Source organism: Poecile atricapillus, chromosome 2 (genome assembly GCF_030490865.1).
Source record: "Poecile atricapillus isolate bPoeAtr1 chromosome 2, bPoeAtr1.hap1, whole genome shotgun sequence".
Taxonomy (NCBI): Eukaryota; Metazoa; Chordata; class Aves; order Passeriformes; family Paridae; genus Poecile; species Poecile atricapillus.
In genome coordinates, this window is record NC_081250.1 from 60,710,977 (window position 1) to 60,730,970 (window position 19,994).

Here is a 19,994-nt window from a genome sequence, read left to right on the forward strand (position 1 = left end):
GGAAGCACAGCCACACAGCTCCCAGCAAGATTTGTCTCCATCACACCTATGCAGGATTTCAGTAGGAAGAAGCAGCACTTCCTCCCCAATACTGAAAAAGAGAGAGCATACAGCTACAGAATTAAATTAAGTTGCACCTTCCCCAGCTTTAAAATAGCAAGTGAATTATCCTCCATATTGACTCAGCAGTCAGCTTTTAGGAAGATGCAAGGCAGAAATTTCACAGTGTCTCTTTGCAGAATACTAGCTTTTGTAAGCCACCTTTAAAATTTTGGAAGATCAAGCCTCAGAAGCCTGAAGCTCTGCTATTTTCAAAATAGTCTTTCAAAAGCCAGCTTTTGCTTTTGATCGCAAAGGGGAAAATAGAGATATTTTTCAGACCACTGACATGGAAGAAAAACTGCCCTGACAGCTGAGACAACTTCCCTGAATAGGATCCCTCTGCTCTTGGGAGTTGGAAAGCTATTCTCTGCCATCCCTTTTGGGGCACTTATGCAATCTGCTCTAGCAACTGGTGCCAGTTCAGTTCAGCTACAGACCAGACTCTCTGGACAGTCTAAATGCCATTCCCAGGATTTGCCTAGGAATGAAGCCTTTATACTTCTCTCAGCCACCATATTCATGGTCTGTTACTGTAAACCATTATGGCTGGTCCCAGTCCATTAAATGCCACTGGTTCCCATTTTAATTCTGAAAAGATAGCTCTTATGCAGCAACTGCAGCACCCAGCAATTAGGCAGCACTAGATGAACTGTCTTCTGTCTGTGTTTCTAGACACTACTCCATATTTTATTTATCAGCTAAAAGCCAAGCAAAGTAACAATAACAAGAGTAGGTGGAGTGCCAAGAGCAGCACACAAGCCTCAACAATACTCATTTTCCCTCTTCTGCTTCTCTCCTGCTCGACTCTGATCTTAGTTAACACGAGGCCTCAGTGACTGCAGTTCATAATCCTTGTATCTTTGGTCCTCTGCTGCACAGAGTGCTCGTATTTCTATGCAGTTTCAAACAGGCTCTTCCTGCTCAGCTCATTTAATAACTAGATTTGCTAGATCTCTACGCATTATTTGGCAGAGAGCATAATAAGCAGTTGCCAAGTCCTATCTTGGGTTACTGTTCCAGAGGTTATTTAAGATGGGGAAATAAAAAGTGTTCTTCACTTTATTTCAGTAAGAAAACTTTTTTTTTTTTTTTTTTTTTTTTTTCTGTTTCCTTTGATTTTAATCATAATATTATCCTGGACAGAGACATCTTCAAATAAATATTGGTCAGAGGTTTCCTGAGGACCTGAACTGAGAAATGTTAATAAAATAGAAAGCACACTCTAGTCTTCCCTCTGCGCTAGATTTTTCAGCTGAAGCAACTGTATTTTTGCTCAGGAAGGTACAAGTTGGTCTAAATCCTCCACAGCAGTCCAGTAATCTGGATGTGCTGATAATTGTTCAGTCACTTACTGATTAACTCAGGTATCTCTATTTCCAGGAGGACTGGAGCTTCCCCACTGAAAAGAAGAAGAAAAATCTCCAGGCTTGTTACATTAAAAGGTCAGCAAGGAAATGAGAGACAACTTGGGGAAAGAAGAAAAAACATGTAGCACTCCCACATTACAAACAGAATTTTAAGTAGATTTTTAAGGATATAGGTAAATGGGAAAAAAATATTAATATTTCATTTTCTTTTCATCCCTGCTAACAGAAAAAGCAACAATCTGGGTCACTGGCCTTTCTAAATTCAGGGAGTCAAACATATCATTAAGGACAGCAGAGGGAACAACCCCTTAGAGGAAGCACAGAGAAAAGGCAATAGGGAGCTCAGGGAAGTAGGTGGATCCCAAAGGTTTTGAATTGAGCAGAGACAGAAGATGGGAGAGAAGTTTCTCTTCTTATTACTTGTCCCTGTCAGTCAAAATCTGAAGCAGGAGATCTGATGTACCTTTCCTTCTTGGAAATATCTTCAATAGCTATGATAGAATACGGCCCTCCTTTTCAGACTTAAGCTATATGAGTTAAGAATGATTGCTGGGTTGACAGCTGGAAATGTTTGTAACATGGAAAAGAACTTTGGGGAGAGAATGAGGAAAAGTGGGATTATGTCCACTTAGAAGTGAGATTCTGATATGGGAAAAGCTTACTCTTGAGTTACAGTCAGCTTCTATTTACTGGAGATGCTTATTGCTGTATTGGATTCCACATTACAATTAGCAATTCAAGCATCAAATGATGAAAGTTTGATTTCATTTTCAAACATATATATATATATACACACATATATATGTGTATATATATATATGTATGCATATATGCACACACAAGATGATGTCTCATCAATGTGAAATATAAAGGCTTAACAAACTGTGTAGTTACACATTTCCTGCGTATTTTCTACTACTTTTCATGTAGTATTTGGACATGGCTGACCACGCTATCAACAACTTTTCATTATTTAAATATTTAAGCAGCAAATTATAATATTTCTGCATTATAAAACTATGAAATTTCATGCCCTCTTATAAAAGGTACAAATATAAAATTGACATCGTATGAGAGGGCCTTTTGTTCAAGTACAATACTGGCTTTGTGGATAACAAAAACATATATATATAGAACAGTACTTTTTTTTCTTATTCCCTATATCATAGAACATGTGCTAATATTTAGGGAGGCCTGCTGGAGCTCTTACAGTTATTTTTTCCTGCCTGACATTACCAGTGCTATTTTCCTTTATACATCCTTCAGAGAAGCACTTGTCCAATAAAAACCTTTCTTCCTGAGGGAAATTCTCTTGCAGAATACTGTCAGCAAGAGCTGATACCAGGCAAACAGAAGGAAGCCACATTAGAGTCAGTTTCCCAAACAAATCTAAACTCACCTTCATGTTCCTCTACTTGATGAGGCAACAGGTCTAAGTTCCAGCACTGCGAACAAGCAATACAAATGTACTCACACATTTCCTGAGAGGCTTCTGGGAGACAAACAACTTTGCAGCAGCACACTATGGACTTATCAAACACATACACATTTTTGACAGTAATATTGAAGCAACAGGCTGCTTTTTTCACATCTGTGTAGCCTGTGCACAATGGGAGCCTCTTTCTGGTCAATGTCTCTGGGCACTGGTCCTTGATCCAAGAACAGAGAAGCAATGGCCTGTCCCTCTTGGTTCACTCCCATGAGCACTTGAGATTTACATGGTTCTGTTTGCTTCACTGAGAAACGGATAAATGACTAAAGAAAGGTTAGATGATCACAATAGCATATCTTTTTTTCTTATTCTTATGAAAGGGTAATAGTTACCTATCTAAAAGCATTTTATTTGTTCTTTGAGCAGAGGGTAGGAAGGACTTTGGAGGTGGAACATATGAAGTTAAACCTGGTTTTGCAGAGGCAATCAAGAAGGGTTCTCAGGAGATAATTCCGAGGGATCAAAAGTCAGTTTAGCTCTTGCACACAACTTGGGTGTTCTTACTGACAAACATTGTCACCTAATTCCTGTGAAGATTTCATATCAAAGGACAAGCAATAATCCCACTTAAAATGTTTTCTGTAAACTTCTTTCATGAAGGAGTTGATGCCCTAGGAAAGCCTTATTCCTCTAACTAGCACAAAAATCCAACCTCATGCTCATCTCTGATATGTTTCTATAAAATATGTATATGAAACATGCATGCACGTATTAATTGTAGCTGTCCATGTCTGCCAATCCAAGATTCATTTTTGTTTCTATTGGACCAAACAGGAAATCAAAGAAAAGTCCATGTCATACAACCATCATTGGGCAGCCTTTGGACCCTGCCTAGGATACAATATAAGCTTCAACACTTAAACATGAGTATGTTTAATGAACAAATTTCTTATGAGAGCAAAATGTGGAGAAGATTCTTTACAAAACATCATCCATTTCTTGAGAGTTCATGACGCATTTTAACAGTACCTCACCAGGCCCTAATAAATATTTTATTCAACTATCTCTGCTTTGAAGCTCTAAGCAGTAAAAATAGTTTTCTTAAATGACAGATGAAGGACCTGTTTTGGTCAGAGCATGATACTGAGCCAGTCTGGCAAAATAGAAAGAGCATCAGCTATCACTGTGCACTGAAGTGCCCAAGAAGTTACAACTGATTTACAAGGTGAGTTAAAAGTTTGGGATGTGTTCCATATAGGAATTAAATGGAGAATCTCCAGGTGAGAATTTTTTGGGACCTTCATTTTTTCTTGACCACATCAATCATTAGTTATTTGATTGTTAATATTCAGTGACTCAATCACTTGGAAATACAAAACAAAAATAGCAATTTTTTTTTGACACTTTAGGAACAAGTACATGAATCTTGAAGTTCAGAGATGGACTAGCTATGCCAAGTAAGAAATTACTTGCCCGCAATTATTTCTATCCCTTCATCAACCCTAAGATGGATATATGAGGTTAGAATAACAAAAGTAACTATTCATCAAGCACTAGAGATTAAAAGACTTTCACCTGCACCTTTTCCTCCTCCTCTGCCCCACACATGCAGTAGGCTAGGGAAAAAAGCAAATGACAACCAATCCTCCAGGCAAACAACCTCAGCCTTCCAGACTGCTGTAGGCTAGAAAAATAATCTTATATCAAGTAAGCAGATAGACCTCCTTGAGGAATCATTCTGGACTGGGAAAGAGACCATACCTTGTACCATAAAGCTATCTCTTAAATAGCTGGTAAAAGAATCGTCTGTGTATCAGCTGGCCTGGACGCAAACTGGGGAATATGAACAGGAAGTCTGGAAAAAAGTAAGATATTCTTGGACCATCATTGCCTATTAATTCACCAAGTTAAAAACCATCAGGACTTCCATGTTAACCCTGGTGTAGGGACACTGTGTGGAATGCCACAAAGGTGAAGTGCCTCCTTCTGAGCAAAGTAAGCTTCCCTTTCAAAGCAGTGGTTTGAGGTTCGCCCACGCAGGAGTGAAATCATCAAACCAAGGTCAGTGATGTCATTCAGGACATTCCCAGACCACAAAGCACAAGTGTGACTCACTTCTCGAAGTCTAGGAGTGTCTGGAAGTGCCTAAGGTGCTGTTTGAACTTTCTTCTAGAGGTGAATTTCAACCACAGATGTGAAAATGATTGAGGGTCAAATATACAGTAAAATGGATATTCTCTAAAGGGAAGGGAAGAGGGAGGAAAAGAAAAAAAATAATGCTGGCACACTGGAGAGCAGGGCACCAAAGGAAGCACACAAGATAGGGTAGAGAGCCTCCATGACTTTGAGCTTTGAAGCTGAGCATCCCAGGAAGGCCTGGCTCTCTTGCCTTTGTCTGGCAATCTAAGGTAAAATCTTTAGCGACAGAAATAAAATGGAAACACAAACTCTTCTCAGCTATACTTTCCCAAAGTTTGGCTCAGGATATCTAAAGGGGCAGGAGCCAAGCTTTTATGGTTTTAGGCTTTTTAATCTGGGGCATACAAGCTGGTCAATGCTCTTGGTGATTGTACAACAGATTGCACCACCCCACGTGCCACAAAATCATCTGGTGAGCTGCAGTGCAGTTTGCAGCATCTATCCTGCAGACATCCAAGATGATAACAACAGAGGCTTCTAACTGTGGTAATAGGTGTCTTAGGAATAGCAAAGGAGGTGTAGGTACCATCTGCCTCTCTTTGTGTTACGTTCAACCCAGTTACTATCAGTTCATCCAGATTGAAAAACTTTATTACACCCAACAACAAAACCAAGGAATTAAAAAAAAGAGAAAAACAACAAGAGCAAATATTCTCTCATGTTCAGTCACTAAAGGTGGAACAAGAATAACCCTGGTACAAATATTTCAGTCAAATAAACAGAGGAATTCAGTAGATGCCAGGAAATCTACAGTAGAATCTCATTTAGGAAACTGTAACAGCCTGCACAGTAGGCTTCAGCATAGTGTTTTCATATGACATCCTAACAACAAAAGCTGATGAAATTTCATATTGTTCACAGTGAAAAGAAAACACTGGTTCTTTTTCCACTGTCTTTGCATTGGTTTAATCTTGCCCCCGTGTATTTTAACCTAAGCCAGTTTGGGATGTTAACAGCATACAAATATGCTTTTCCTGTGAGCTGCTGGGAAGGCTTTTTTGAGCTGAAATTGTGTTAAGCTGATTACTTCTTTTAATTTCTCCTTAATAATTGAGCATTTTTAATTGTTTGAATCTTAACAGCTGATATAGCTGTTTAGAGAGTCAGGGGATGCAAATGAAGACTGAGAAATTATTTCAATATAAATGTATGATCTCTATGCCATGGCAACAGCAATTTTTCATTAAATTATAGATTCCTCAGGGTTGCTTTTTCCATATTGACAAGATCATTTCATAGGGAGAGGAGGTAAGGGAAAAGAGAGATCTTACTGAAGAAACAGAATTGTTATGACGAGCAATTAACAACATATATCTCAGCATGTCACAGTGGGTCTTCTCCTTTCATTTCACGAAATAGACTGATTATAAAAATGCTTCCCATTTGAGTGCCACAACCCTAATGCAGTTTGCATCAGGCTGCATTTTCCCTCAGGCTGAAAAATACTGTCATTGACAGGAACACTGGATGTGTTGAACCTGCCATCACCAGCCTGAAAAACCTCTGTCCTCACTATTGCTCACACCTTCTAGTGAACAACCTGCTTGTGCAGATGGGGCTATTTCAGTTCCAGTAAAGAGTCTGCTGTCACATGGATTCACACTCTTCCATTTCCCCCAAATATATATATATATATGCTGTTTTCTTAATGTAATCTCTTCTCTTTAAAATCCACGCAAACCAATCCAAACCCCAAAACCATTACACCAAAGCAAGCCCAGAAGCCTGCATAGAATGCAGTCCACAGGCACTTTAAATGAATGATCCACAAGGAGTGGAAATAATGTAAAGGTATATTTGCACAACTTCATTACCTGCATTTGTAGATCACAGCAATGATGGTATTGACAGAGCTGTGAAAAAATGTGTCTTGGTACATACTAAGGTTTTGTTGTGGGGTTTTTTTTGTATTTTCATTGCTTATATGAACTATAGTGTCTTCTCATCACATGCACATGGACTCCCTCCTCTCATAACACTTGTGAGGAGTTTGGTGCCTTTTGTTATTTTTGGCTGGGTTTGGATTTCCTTACTTGCTTGTTTGCTTTTAAAGACTCCTATCAGCCTGACCTATTCAGAAATCTGGTAAAAATGGCAGAAAATGCTTGCAGAGTGATCTTGCCCCCACATTTGTTAGCTTCATGATACATGTAATTCTCTGTTAGGAGCACCTAGGAGATGACTGCCTCCTGCTGCTAGCCAGCCCTGCACCAGCCATGGCAGATCATTAGAGAAAATTACAGAATCACAGCTGGCTGCTGGTTAGCAAAACCCAGTCTTCTGCTCTAATTTTGAAGAGAAGGGAGGCAGGACAATATGCTGCAAATTTTTTTCTACAAATTACTTCAAATTATACATAGAAAGGAAAATAACATAAACACTTACAATATGTTTCTCTCTTCCCTATGCTTTCCAAATGTAGTTTATCCACATTTTCTAACCAATCATTCCACTAAAGCCAGTTTATTAGTGGTGGAAGGTTTACTGATATGTTCGGAAAGTATACACTTGTCACAGAACAAATCCCCTCTGTGTTTTACATACAGTGGGTCAATTATTTCATTTGAAGGCTTGAATGACATTAGGCAGAAGTGCACAAAGGCACAACTTCAGATGCAGTAGTGGCTTTGCCTCATTTTATAGGTCAATCATACAGTATTTTAGCCTAACATTTGTTCAAAATGATCCATCTCACTTTTGCTTCAAGGTTGTATTTGCTTTGCTATTTCGACAAAGTGACCTACAAAGTTTCTGGAAACACCAAGTTTGGTAGTTGTCTAGTCTAACAGTCTCCAGGTATGTAAATGAGCTGTTTAGTACATAAATTGTTCTCAGGAAGGTTCATTGTCTAGAGTTGTAAAAGAAGAGCAATAAAAATTATCTTCTGTTATTTAGACAATAAAAATGGCAGATCTTTACTAAAGGTTCACTTCTAAAACCTGTTTTTCTAAGCATCCCACTCACTCAGAGTACAGGGCTGACTGTTGGCACTGAAGGTTGCATTAAATGGTTCAGAAAAGCAAGGAAAGGAAAAGCACAAGCCTGTTCCCCTTTATAGATTTATTCATCATGAAGAGAGGCCACTGAAAATGGGGTGTGTTTTTCCCAGACTATTTTACATTCAAAACAACAGCCCTGTCTGCACTGGAAAATTCCACAGTATGTGGAGACCTACAGAGGGACTGAATGAAGAGACTTGGAGAAAGAGGTACATGTCTGGACTAGACTGAATAGGGGTAACTATGCCCAGAATAAATCTCACTTAGACCTCCTGAAGTTCCTTCAGGAAGGTAAAAAAAAAAAAAAAATAAAAGAAGCACCAGGTCATAATTTGCCTGATAATTCTAAAATTAATAGTATTTCTGACAACTGAAAAAACCTCCCATTCTTCTCCATCTGACACCTCCTTTCAGATATTGCTATACAAGAAAATCAAGAGGAGAGCTGGAGAAGTTGCATGGTCTTAAACAATTTTTGTGGTGGTCAGTGATATCACTGAAAGCTGATAGTGCTCAGCTCCCTCCACTAAACTGTGGCTGTGCTGAACAAAATGTGTACACACATGCATGCACCCCCACTTTGACAAAGATACAGCATTTTCTTTGCCCTGTTCATCAGGTGTTCATAAACTCTTCAGTGCTAGCTCAAGCTGTATTGCTGTGAAATCATAAGCAAGCTGAGGAAGGCTTTTATATGAAGAGTGTGGGCATTCAATACTCTGATGCTCTCTGTAATGCACATTTAGCCCCACACATGCACATAACACCCTCACATAAACACCATCTGTCCATGAGGGAAACGTGTTCATTATGGCTACTCAGAAAACTCATTAATAACTCCAAGGTGTGTTCAACTGGATCTAAATATTTTTTCTTATCTTTCAGGCGCTAGTAGAGCTGGGAAAGTACCCTGAGAGCTGTGAGAGCATTCAGGGAACTAGACTGAAAGTTAACAGAGCTTCTACTTTGCTTCTAGAATAACCATGTTATAAAAATTTTACTCTAAGAGCCTTTCCAGATGTAGCTAGATAATACTGAACTCTGTTTCCACTAAGAGATTTAGGAATTGTATTAGCTCACATGGAAATAATTTTTTAACTAGCTGGGAGTGGTTCCCTTACAGTTCCTGAAGCGGTTCCCCCATGCTCATATCCCCTCCTCTCTGGCTCATTTTAGGAGCTACACCCAGTGTGCAAAATGACCTCTGCACCTAAAGAGGCACAAATTGTTTTGTGCATGGAAGGAAAGTAATATGGTCACTGACAGGCTAAAAGCACTATAAGAGCCAAGCTTTGTACAGTTTTTACCTGACAAAAGCCAACAAAGATGGACCTGCTTTCATCATGCTGGATCCTTGCAGGGCTCTTGAACACTATGACCAATGCAGCTTCCCATATGATGATGTAAGAAACTGAGAAGCTTGGAAAACTGGACTTGTATTTTCCTGAAGTCTGTAAACTTGAAAGATCCTCATCATATAGTCTGAAGGTCAGAAAAACAGGATTATATAAAGATCAGTGATGGTGGAAGAAAATACACTTGTATTTAGACATTTGTAACAGCAAAGATTCGGTGCTGTATCCTGAGCCATCAGGATATCTTTTTAATTGAACTTTGTCTCTTGTCTTTTACCAGATTCTTTGGCCTACTCATGTAACTTTTTTTTTCAACATCAATCTGTGTATATTTCCAAAGTATTAGACTCCAAAATATCACAGCAGTCAGGATAGCTTATAAAGAGCAATCTTTTGCACAGACATGTGCAAAATCTTTTCCTCTTCTTATAAAGAGCAATCTTTTGCACAGACATGCAAGATAGGAAAACAAGAGGCTGAGGAAGGAAATTCAAGTGGGGAACAGCAGCTAGATGACAATCTCAATGCTGCAGAAAAAAGTGAGTAAGGTGATCAGCCAGAGAGATTAATTATCTGCAATATAATAAATATACAGAATTATTGTCCAAGTAAAAGATTACTCAGGTAGATAAGATGGATTGGTTAGAAGGGTAGAACAAAGGAAAAAGCACTAGGAAGACAATGGGACCACACTGTCTCTTCAAGGCAGTTTGAAATATGCAGTTCTCTGCTTTGGATCTAGCTCATTATATGAAGCCAAATGCCTCAAAGAACCACATCCACTCACCTTAGGGTCTCCCTTCTCTCTGCTCTCCATCACTCCACTGGAATCAGGTTTTCTACACTGATACTTTGTGCAATGTCTATATGAAGGACCATCACTCTGTGGCGATGGTCTCCCACACCTGTATGTCACTATAAAAACAATCCCACCAAGTGCAAGACATGCAGCAGACAGAGCCCATACAGGCTCTGTGCTTGCCTTGTGTTATCTAAAGGTACTAAGACCAGCACCAAGCTGCAGCCACAGCACCAAATTACAGGTGTTTGTCCTGCTCAGATTCCCCCAAACAAGTTTCTGTACACAAAACTGACACAAAGGAATCAATTTATTCTTCCTACATAAACGACTTATTATAACTATTGTTACATATTTGGGAGTAAGTCACCCCACTACTTCAGTATGAGTGAGTGGAAAGAGATATTTGGCCTGGTTATATTAATAATTTAATCTGTCTTTAAAACTGCATTAAATCTGCCCAGTGCATACCCTCTACTCAGAATTTAAATTGTCAAGTTAGTTTATTGATTAATTTAATTTTCTTCTGAATACAGCATTTGCATTTTAAAATTTTAATTTCATTACTCCTGTATTTTTGTTGTTTATCATTCACCAGGAAACTAACCCCAGAAATTTTATTATTCTGTATTAGGATAAAGCATTAATGGCTATTTTGCTCACAATCCTCAGAATGCAAATAGAGGAGCTGACACTGTGCTTTAATTGAATTTTACATGCCAGTTTGGAGTCACTTCCATTTAAATACAACTTAAATGTGGGTGACAGTTTGAATATCACTATGCTGTAAGTCAAGAAGACAAACCAGTCAACCACAGCCTCACTAACTCTATGGATTTCCCATCTTGCTAATGTAATTCCCTCCAGTTTACACGTCTCCTAAGCAGTATTTTTGGAAGTAAACAACTGCAGGAAGAAACCACCAGAATCAAAGAAGGCTTGACTTATTTCTATTGACCGAATTGGCCATGTGAGATCTGGGGCCGTGCTCCGGGGAGAGCAGAGCTGGCAAGTACAAGACCTTTGTTACATCTGGACCCACTGGTTATTTCCCTGTGAGTTGCTGAAGCATTCTTAGTTCCAAATCAAACAAATACGAGCTAGTGTGCCCTGCTGCCCTGAAACTGTACAAGCCAAAGACAAGGTGTATGGAGCACGACGTGTACACCACAGTCCCCCAAAACAAGGGGAGCCTGTGCTTCTCCTCATCAGACTGGTTTGATTCACATAGTGATCATATGCAGTCTGTTTCAAAAAACAGGCAATTCTTATTATCACACACCAGGGAATCAGATGTCCTTTCAGAGCTACATGTACTGGAACAACCTCCACTGTCAGTCTCTCTTTTTACTCTCTTTCCCTCCTTTTATTTTCAAAAACTTAATTTTTACTATTTACTTTAGTATATGAAACAGCTGCTTCATAGTAAGATAAACTTGCCAAGTCTGAGGCATCGAAGCCTGACCAAGTTTTGCAAGGTATGATTTATGGTTCCGTTTTTCTTGTACAGTATGTGGAGAAGCCAAGAATAAACAAACCTTTTAGGTATCAGGAATCCAACAGTCTTGTATCTTAGCATAGCCAGGGTGACACAACTTGTCTAAATATATTTTTGTTAGATTTTGGCAATATTGTTCCTCACCAGGCTTCATGTAAACCTGTAGAGAGTATAGAGATATTAGGAATTCATTCAAGTGGCCCATATCACATAATTTCCCTATTACAATAGGCAGTTCACAAAACTTAGGGAATGCCAGCATTGCAACAAATGCAAAATATTTTTAAAAGATAATCCCATTTATTTTTAAAATGAATCCTAGAAATAGAAACTCCCATATACATCTTTATATATATTTTAGAAATAGGGGAGACATACTTATTTGAAGTAGATTTGCATAGCCACACAGTTTGGATTTTATTAGCTGGTTAGACTTAATTTAAAAAAGAAAAAGGCTGGATTTTACAAAAGCACTACCTTTTCATTGTTATTGTTTTTATTTGTTTGTTTGTGGTTTTGGGTTTTGTTTTTGTGTAGCCAGAAGCATCACAAAACAATTCCAGCTAATTTGGGCCAAAAATATTGAATACATATTGTATTCTATTTCCACATACCAGAAAATGGTTTATTTTAAAACCAAATTAACCAGAAAAAAATAAGCACCTCCAGTACAAAAGCACACATCAGAGACCCAGGATCTGAAGTCTGAAGCAGTGCTACTGAGATGTTTATTTCACAAAGGTCTGTACATGGCAGGAGTCACTCTCAGCCTCCACCAGTGCCAGACAACACTGATGTCAGTGGCTCATCACTGCCAGCCTCCTCGCTGAAACGTGACCCTCCTTGTGACAATAAAGTGAAAGCAAAGCTCACACTGAAAATGAAAACAGAAGATTTACTGAGCTGAATGTTGTTCTGCAAATACCTGTACATGTACCTGTACAGCACCAACAATTCTCCCGTGTCTCTGGTGTCCAGTGCTCTGCTGAACTCCCCAATAAGTGCAGCATATTTCTCTAAGGGCTTTGTTTGCAGAACTGTGTGGGACACCAAGCAAAGTTATACTCTCCAGATTCTCAATCAGTTCATTAGGAAATAACCTCTTAAAGCTCAGGGTGTTTGGACTGATTTTAATGGTCTATACTGTTGAATTTTGAAAGATATACATTATATGCAGTCCTCACCTTTTTACTTGGACACATGTGGAACTCAACAAGATTTCCAGTGTGGATGGAAGGAGTTTTTATGCCACTGGAACAAAGACCTTCATGGTGATCTTTTTTAAGTAGAGATTTCAAAAGTAAACCTGTATTGCCAAAAACAAGAATAAGGATGACACCTGGAAGTCAGATATTTGGATGTGAATTAAGAGCGAGGAAAAGAGCAGCAGTTGCTGGAGAGTGAGCAGAGATTCATGGGGAGAAAAGTGTAGATTTGGTGTGTCTGTGTGGATGCTTGTAAACATTGTCATCTCAACTAAAAAAAAAAAAAAAAAATATTATCAGCTTTTAGAAGACAAGGCTCTGTCTCTATAGCAACAAAGCAAAGACCTGGAAGGACAGAACTTCCCCAGACAGGGTAGGTACACAGACCTGAGGTGGCTGCGTAGAGACTAAAGCCTCACTTCTTTTTTTTCTGATTTACAAGTTACACATTCAGGGCTTGACAACATCAAATTAGAATAAGCACTCTTGTAAACCAAGTACATTACAAAGGTATTTATTATTACATGGTATTTAAACATACCATTTTCTTTACAATGAAAATCTACTTCTACATTTAAAGTTAATTTTGCCTGGAACAGAGGTTTCATGATGAGATAGAAGCAGTGGGATGGGGAGGAAATGTAAGACTTGGTCACTAGGGGAATTTGTTTTTAGGTCTTGTTTTTGACTGTTCATGACTAGGGTTTTACACCTTTCTCTGCCAAACATTTAGCAGGAAGCTGGCACAGCTACAATAGGCACAGTCTGTCCATCTGAACCTGCAAGACGCACCTGATGATAAAGTAGATGAAAAAACCTGTGTGCAAGACATGAGGTACTTGATAGTAAATAAAAGACTCTCTCACTCTTCACTCCACACTAACATGTTTTGGGTAATATTTGTGACAGTAATCAGACTTCAAATTAAACTTATTAATACAATTTCTTGGTAAAAAAAAAAAAAAAAGAAAAGGTTCATTTCTATTGGAAAGATGGATAGAGTATGGAAAAAATAAATGAGAGAAAAAAAATATTTAGTTAATTAAAAAAGAAAACTAGTGAAGGCCAGGATCAGGAAACAGCAGTTTGTATCAACCTATTAAACTGAAGGATAACAAGCTCCAGAGGGAGGAATTAAACAAGTTGAATGAGCCTTCAAGTCTCAGAAGAGAATTAAAAAGCATAATGTCTCATGTTGGGAAGATTGAACCTTTCTTTTGGTTTAGACAAAATAAAATTTATAGCTTTGTTTGGCAGCCATAAGTATTTTTTTTAAAGTCTAAAATAAACATTTAGATTCCATTTGTGCAGTTCTCATAAAAGCAAACTCTGTGTTTCAGCTGATGGGAATATTTCAAGAAATAATAGTGCCCTTCAACCTACAGGTACACAGACAAACATACAACTGCAAGATCAGCAGCTGCCCGTTTTTCTCAGACTTCTGTAACCACAGTCATTGAAGCTGCCCCACAGAACCACATAATCAAAAACTCTTTAAAAACCCACAAACCCCAGACAGCCAAGAAAAACAAAACTTCCCCAGAGAAAGATACAGCCATAGATTAATTTTTCCCCTATTTTATGGTGGCCTAAGTGTACAAAGTGTCTCAAATGCAGTTTGTCCGAACACAATTAACAAATATGTCAATGCTAGATCTCCTTAGGACATGACAGAAGGCAGTAGTGGCAGTAAACAAATGTTCTTGATTCAAGGCCCCTTTTAGCAGAACACTGTGAGGCAGACTTGGTGCAAATGAGAAGGCCAGTGAAATCAGACACACTTTGCTTTTCCTGAGCCAAATCACTGCTGAGAATTCATCAACAATCCATAATATGTTAAGAATGATGGAAATGATTCTATACCGTCTGTGATGTACAGGTGTCTTTAATTATATTTTCCAAGCATGAGAAACAGCAGTCATTGGCAGATAAGTAAGAAAAAAAAAGATTAGAACATAAGAACAACTGAAGTTTGGCAGAAAATGACTCCAGTGCTCCCAAAGAAAGAAGCACATTTATACATAGTACTGCCTAGAGAAGTATCTCTTCTTCCATTCAGAGTAGGGTGGGTGGAAGGGTGAATGCCCTTTTGCACTAACTTTTCCAGATGCCCCTAATTATCCCCCCAGATGTGAGGAATGCATCTTTCTCATGTGGAAAAGGATGACAATCAGAAGGTTCTGTAAAAATCTCACTCAACTCTGCCACTGGATGTACAGATTTGTGCTTAAGTTTATAATTTCTAAAAAAAATATTTTGGTATTTACTTTTTATTAAGTATCTGGATAGCAAATAATACATAAGATTTTAATAATAAACAGGCAATGTTTCCGATATTTTCCTGAAGTAAGCCCCAAAATTAAAAATGCAGTTTACAGAAGGACCAAACATTTTTGTGATAAGGTAAATCAGATTTTTCCATCTGCAGCTTGAATGTGTTCCAGCTACAGAAATCAATAGCTTCAGAGGTCAACAATGTAGAGGTGCATAGGCTGAATCCTGAAGTGAAGAGGCAGCTAGTGCTGGAAAAATGCCAAAGCTACACTGAAATTACTGGTGGCACCCTGACCTGACACAGCAAACAGAGGAGGGCATGTTGGTTAGGCTTTCAGTGAAATCATCCACAGTACTGGAAAAATGCAGAGCAGTAGCAGGAAAAACAAGGTATTATTAGCCCTTTCAGGAAAAATGGGTTCTGTCAGGGCAACAGAACTGCTGAAGTTAGTAAAAGGAAGTATTGCTTTCCCTGTCTGATACCATCTGTGAGGAGGTGAACCCAGAAGTACTAGGTAAGTGGGTAGGAATTTTTAGCTACCAAACTTACTGAAAACCAGCTGAGTCAAAGAGCAGACAGTCTATCCCCATTGGAAAGAGTGTGTTTGTTCAGGAAAATGAAAAACTGGAGGACTGTGATAAGACAGACAGATGGAAATGGGGAATAGAAGCAATAGAAATTAGCAGAATTAGAGGGGGAGCAAGTCCTTGTTTTGTTGTGGGACCCCTTGGCTAAGCACACAGCAAGGTGTGTCACTGGCTGTGTACAGCTCTTCCCTACAGCGCTCTGCAGAAGGGACACTGCTATCCTACCCATTTTGGATCAAATCTCTTGCTAGAAGGTTCTTTTAGCAACATATTTCATGAGGCAAATTTCAATTGCTGAGTGCCAAAACAACTATCCCTGTGGGATGGTAGGACCAAGCTGTTTAATTGTAGACAGGTCCCTTTCTTCCACTGAGAGCATGGAGAAGGACAGTGCCACAGCCCTTTTCCCATGCCACAACAAAACACTTGCACCTACGTACTGGGGCTTTCCTGAACAGCCAGCAGGACCCCAGCCCTGGTCAGACAGCCCAGCCTAGCACATGCACATGGAAACTGTGGAGCAGACAGTTCCTCACCCAAAAGTTGCCCAAGAACCAGGAGAAGGACTTAGCTGCTGCAAGCAAAGGGCAATTCATGCTCTTTCTCTTAGCCAGCACCTTTGCAGTTCCTCACGAGACCTACCTGGGGAATGTGAATTGTCTCCTTTCAGCTGGGAACCTCCTTAAGCTCACCTCCCTCCAGCAAGACTGGCTGAATGTCCCTCGAATGGTGAAGAAAGGAGGCCCTAGGAAGAGGACAGCTGTTATAGAGAGGTACTCACTTTCACTGAAACAATCCATTTAGAATTTCTCTTTTCTAAACAATCTATACTTTTAATCCAACTATGGAAAAAGGGGAGGAGTGATTGCACTGGCCACAAACCAGACACTCCTGCTGTGGAATATGACTTCAATTAAGAATGAAATGTAGGAGGAGATGCTTTTGCCGTCTTTGTTAAACTGAGCAATAGCCTTGTCGAGCCATAGATTTCACCAGGATTTCTCCAGAGGACAGATACTTAGCACCAGAAAGAGTGGGCCAGCCATGTGGGTTGTAGCAATATCTATGGATGCTTCACAGATCAAAGCCACATTATACCAGGCACTGAGCTAACAAACCACAAAGCTCACCCAGTGAGCTGCTAGTTGCACATGTGCAGGAACACTGGCAAATGCAGGTGCCTGGGTGCAGCATTGGGAGTAGCAGATTTGCAGCACAGAGTGGCCTCCTCCAGGGCCATCACCCCATCAGGAGGACTGCTGCTGATTTTTGTAGAGCAATACACCAGTCTGTCAGACACCACTGACCCCAGCCAGAGGGGCAGCAAGAAGGCATGATCCAATGAAATAAAAAGTGTTGGGAGGGGAGGGTTCAGTACAAGTTTCTCACAGAAAGGGTGGTCAAGCACTGGACCGGGCTGCCGAGGGAAGTGGCTAAGTCACCATCCCTGCAGATATTTAAAAGATGTATAGATGTGGTTGGTACTCAGGGACCAAGGTTTAGTGGTGAGCTTGGGAGTGCTGGGTTACCAATTGGACTTGATCACCTTAAAGATCTTTTCCAACCTAAAAACATTTTACAACCTAGTCCATTCTATGATTTGCAGGATAAGCAGCACCCACAACATGCAACTATTAAAACATGATCAAATATTTTTTAATTTATCTTCCTAGAAAAATTTTATCCACCTTAATTTCCTTTAAATACATTCAAATACAACTCTTTCTTGCCTTCACTTTTCCATTTTCAGCCAGCACTTAATGAATTCCTCTCCCCAACACATTCTCCCTATCCTGACCCCTTTCTTTTCCCATTCCTCCTCAGCTTTCCCCTGAGAAAAATGTATTTAAAAATATATATATTGTACTAATGCTTGAAATTTTCTTTCTGGTTCCCCCTACTAATGTGCATGAGAGCTCCCACAGAGTGCAGCACCTTTCAGAATCTGGCATTGACCTCTACCAAACCTCAGCACAATAATCTGGTATTTACTTAATTGCTAAAAATAAAATACTTTTCCTAAATAATATTTCAAAAGGTTTGTTCTGTTAATAAAAGAGACTGAACATTGTTACTGAACAAGCAAAGTCTTATTTTCTGACTCTGAAACTCAATATAACTAAGTAGAGATTAATATCAAATTCCTAAGTAACATAGCTCTGCTAATGTCAATTATTTTTTGCAAACACTGTATAAGTTCTGATTAATGAATCAAATCTGTTCAACCTGCACCAGTGCACAAGCCCGTGGTACTTTATTTGACCTTGAGGTGATTGACTGTATGTTCCTTTCCCCAAAGGGTATTTTGTGCCTTTTTACTTTCTTGTTCAGCCTTTTGATATCCACAGACTGCAGAGTCGGTTGCAACAGTGACATCCAAAAAGGAAAAAAAAGGAAAAAAAAAACCCACACAGATGGCTCTTAGCTCATGCATCAGGACTCAGACTTTACTAAGAAAAAAACCTTCCCAAAGCAAAAGACATGGATGTCAAAAAATAAAATAATGTATCCTCCAGACTAAGATGCAAAGTGGGAGGCAACATGGCACAGACAACACCTGTTTGTCCTCTTGAAGCCTTCAAACTCTCTGGTTATCTTCTCTGATCCTATTCTTGCTTTCCCTAGGGAAGGCAGTGCTTCATGCGTACTAAATTAATCACAGAGCTTTTACTGCACAAACGGGCACTGCTGCTAAAGTGCCTCTAGCAATAGTTTGAGGTAGGTGTCTGCATCCAGGCAACATTTTCAGAATTACCCTACTGGGTAGGAAAAGGGCAACATCCACTCATTTTTCAGAGGCTGTCAGGAGACTATAGCATAATGCTACAGAAATTATCTTACACATATAGCACATCAATAAAAGCTAAGCTTTTACTAGGGACATTAGCATTTTCTACACCAAGCTTCTATCAAAGCAATGTCACAAAAAGGTGAAAGAGGCCCTTGATTTGACTTCTTAAAAAAAGTCCAACTCTAAACACCTTAAAGAAAACAGATTTTTTTTTTTTTCCTACCAAAAAGTAATATTTAATTTGGAGAAGAGAAGCTCACGTGTATGACCGAGTTTACTTGGCATGAAATTTTTAAAATTATGACTGCCATACCACACATGTGCTAATCATGGTTACCTGAAGAGCAATATGTATTTTGTGTCTGACTTGCTGTAGAAGACCCAGGGCTGTCAGGATTACTTGGCATTTTTCAAATACATATAACCATACTGAAGTGTTCCGTGTTTCATAAAACTGAATTTATTTGAGTGATCCAGCCAAAGTAGTTCAGCAATCTTCGGAGAAGTGCTAAAGAATACCACTCCAGCCTTACTGCACTCCCTTCAAGGAGAAGGGAGGGGAGCAGCCACACTGGTACTGCACAGCCAGCACAATTCCTGACAGATATAATTCAGCAATACAAATTTAACTCAGTTCAGGAATAAGCCCAAGATCATATTTCCATTTGATTAGCCAAGGCATATGGATTTTATGCTTGCTACAGTTAGAGAGACAATGACTTGAGCTGATAGTAAAGATAAGTGGTCAAAATCCTAATCCCTCAACGTTTTGGAAGAGATTTGAAATGCTAGTGTGAGTTCATATTGTGTCAGCACTCCGCATTACGTGGCTGAGGCCTTTTTGATCTAGAGACCGTGAAATCCGACTTGCTGCCAAAACACAGACCCACGCTGCACCCCTACTGCTATTGCTCTTAGACATATCTTATCTATTTCTGGCTTGGAAAGCTGGGAAAGGAAGGTCTGGGGAGCTTTTTTTCAAACTTCGCTGTCCATCAGATTGTTCTTTTTCTGGGTGTCCACACAATCAAGAAATTGAGACAGAGAACTGAGCTGAGCAGCTCCTCTCAACCTCAAGAGCTCCTTGCGAAGCTGAAACGATTTTTGATAAGTATTTCATTAAGAGGGAAAAATGTACACATTCACCGTGCAAGGTTCCCACAAGAAGTACCTCAATTTCCTTCCACATGATCTCGGGCAAAAACATTTTCTAGAGCACAGGGAGAGCCAAATTCACCCAAGGTGAGTTTGGCTGAGGGACTCCAAAGATGAACGTGGCTCAGTTTGCTGCTCTATCCTCCCCTCCCCCGGCTCCAAAACATTGCCAGCTGGGCTCAAAACACTACAGTGATATTTCCTTGGCAAGGCTCTTTATAACATGTTTA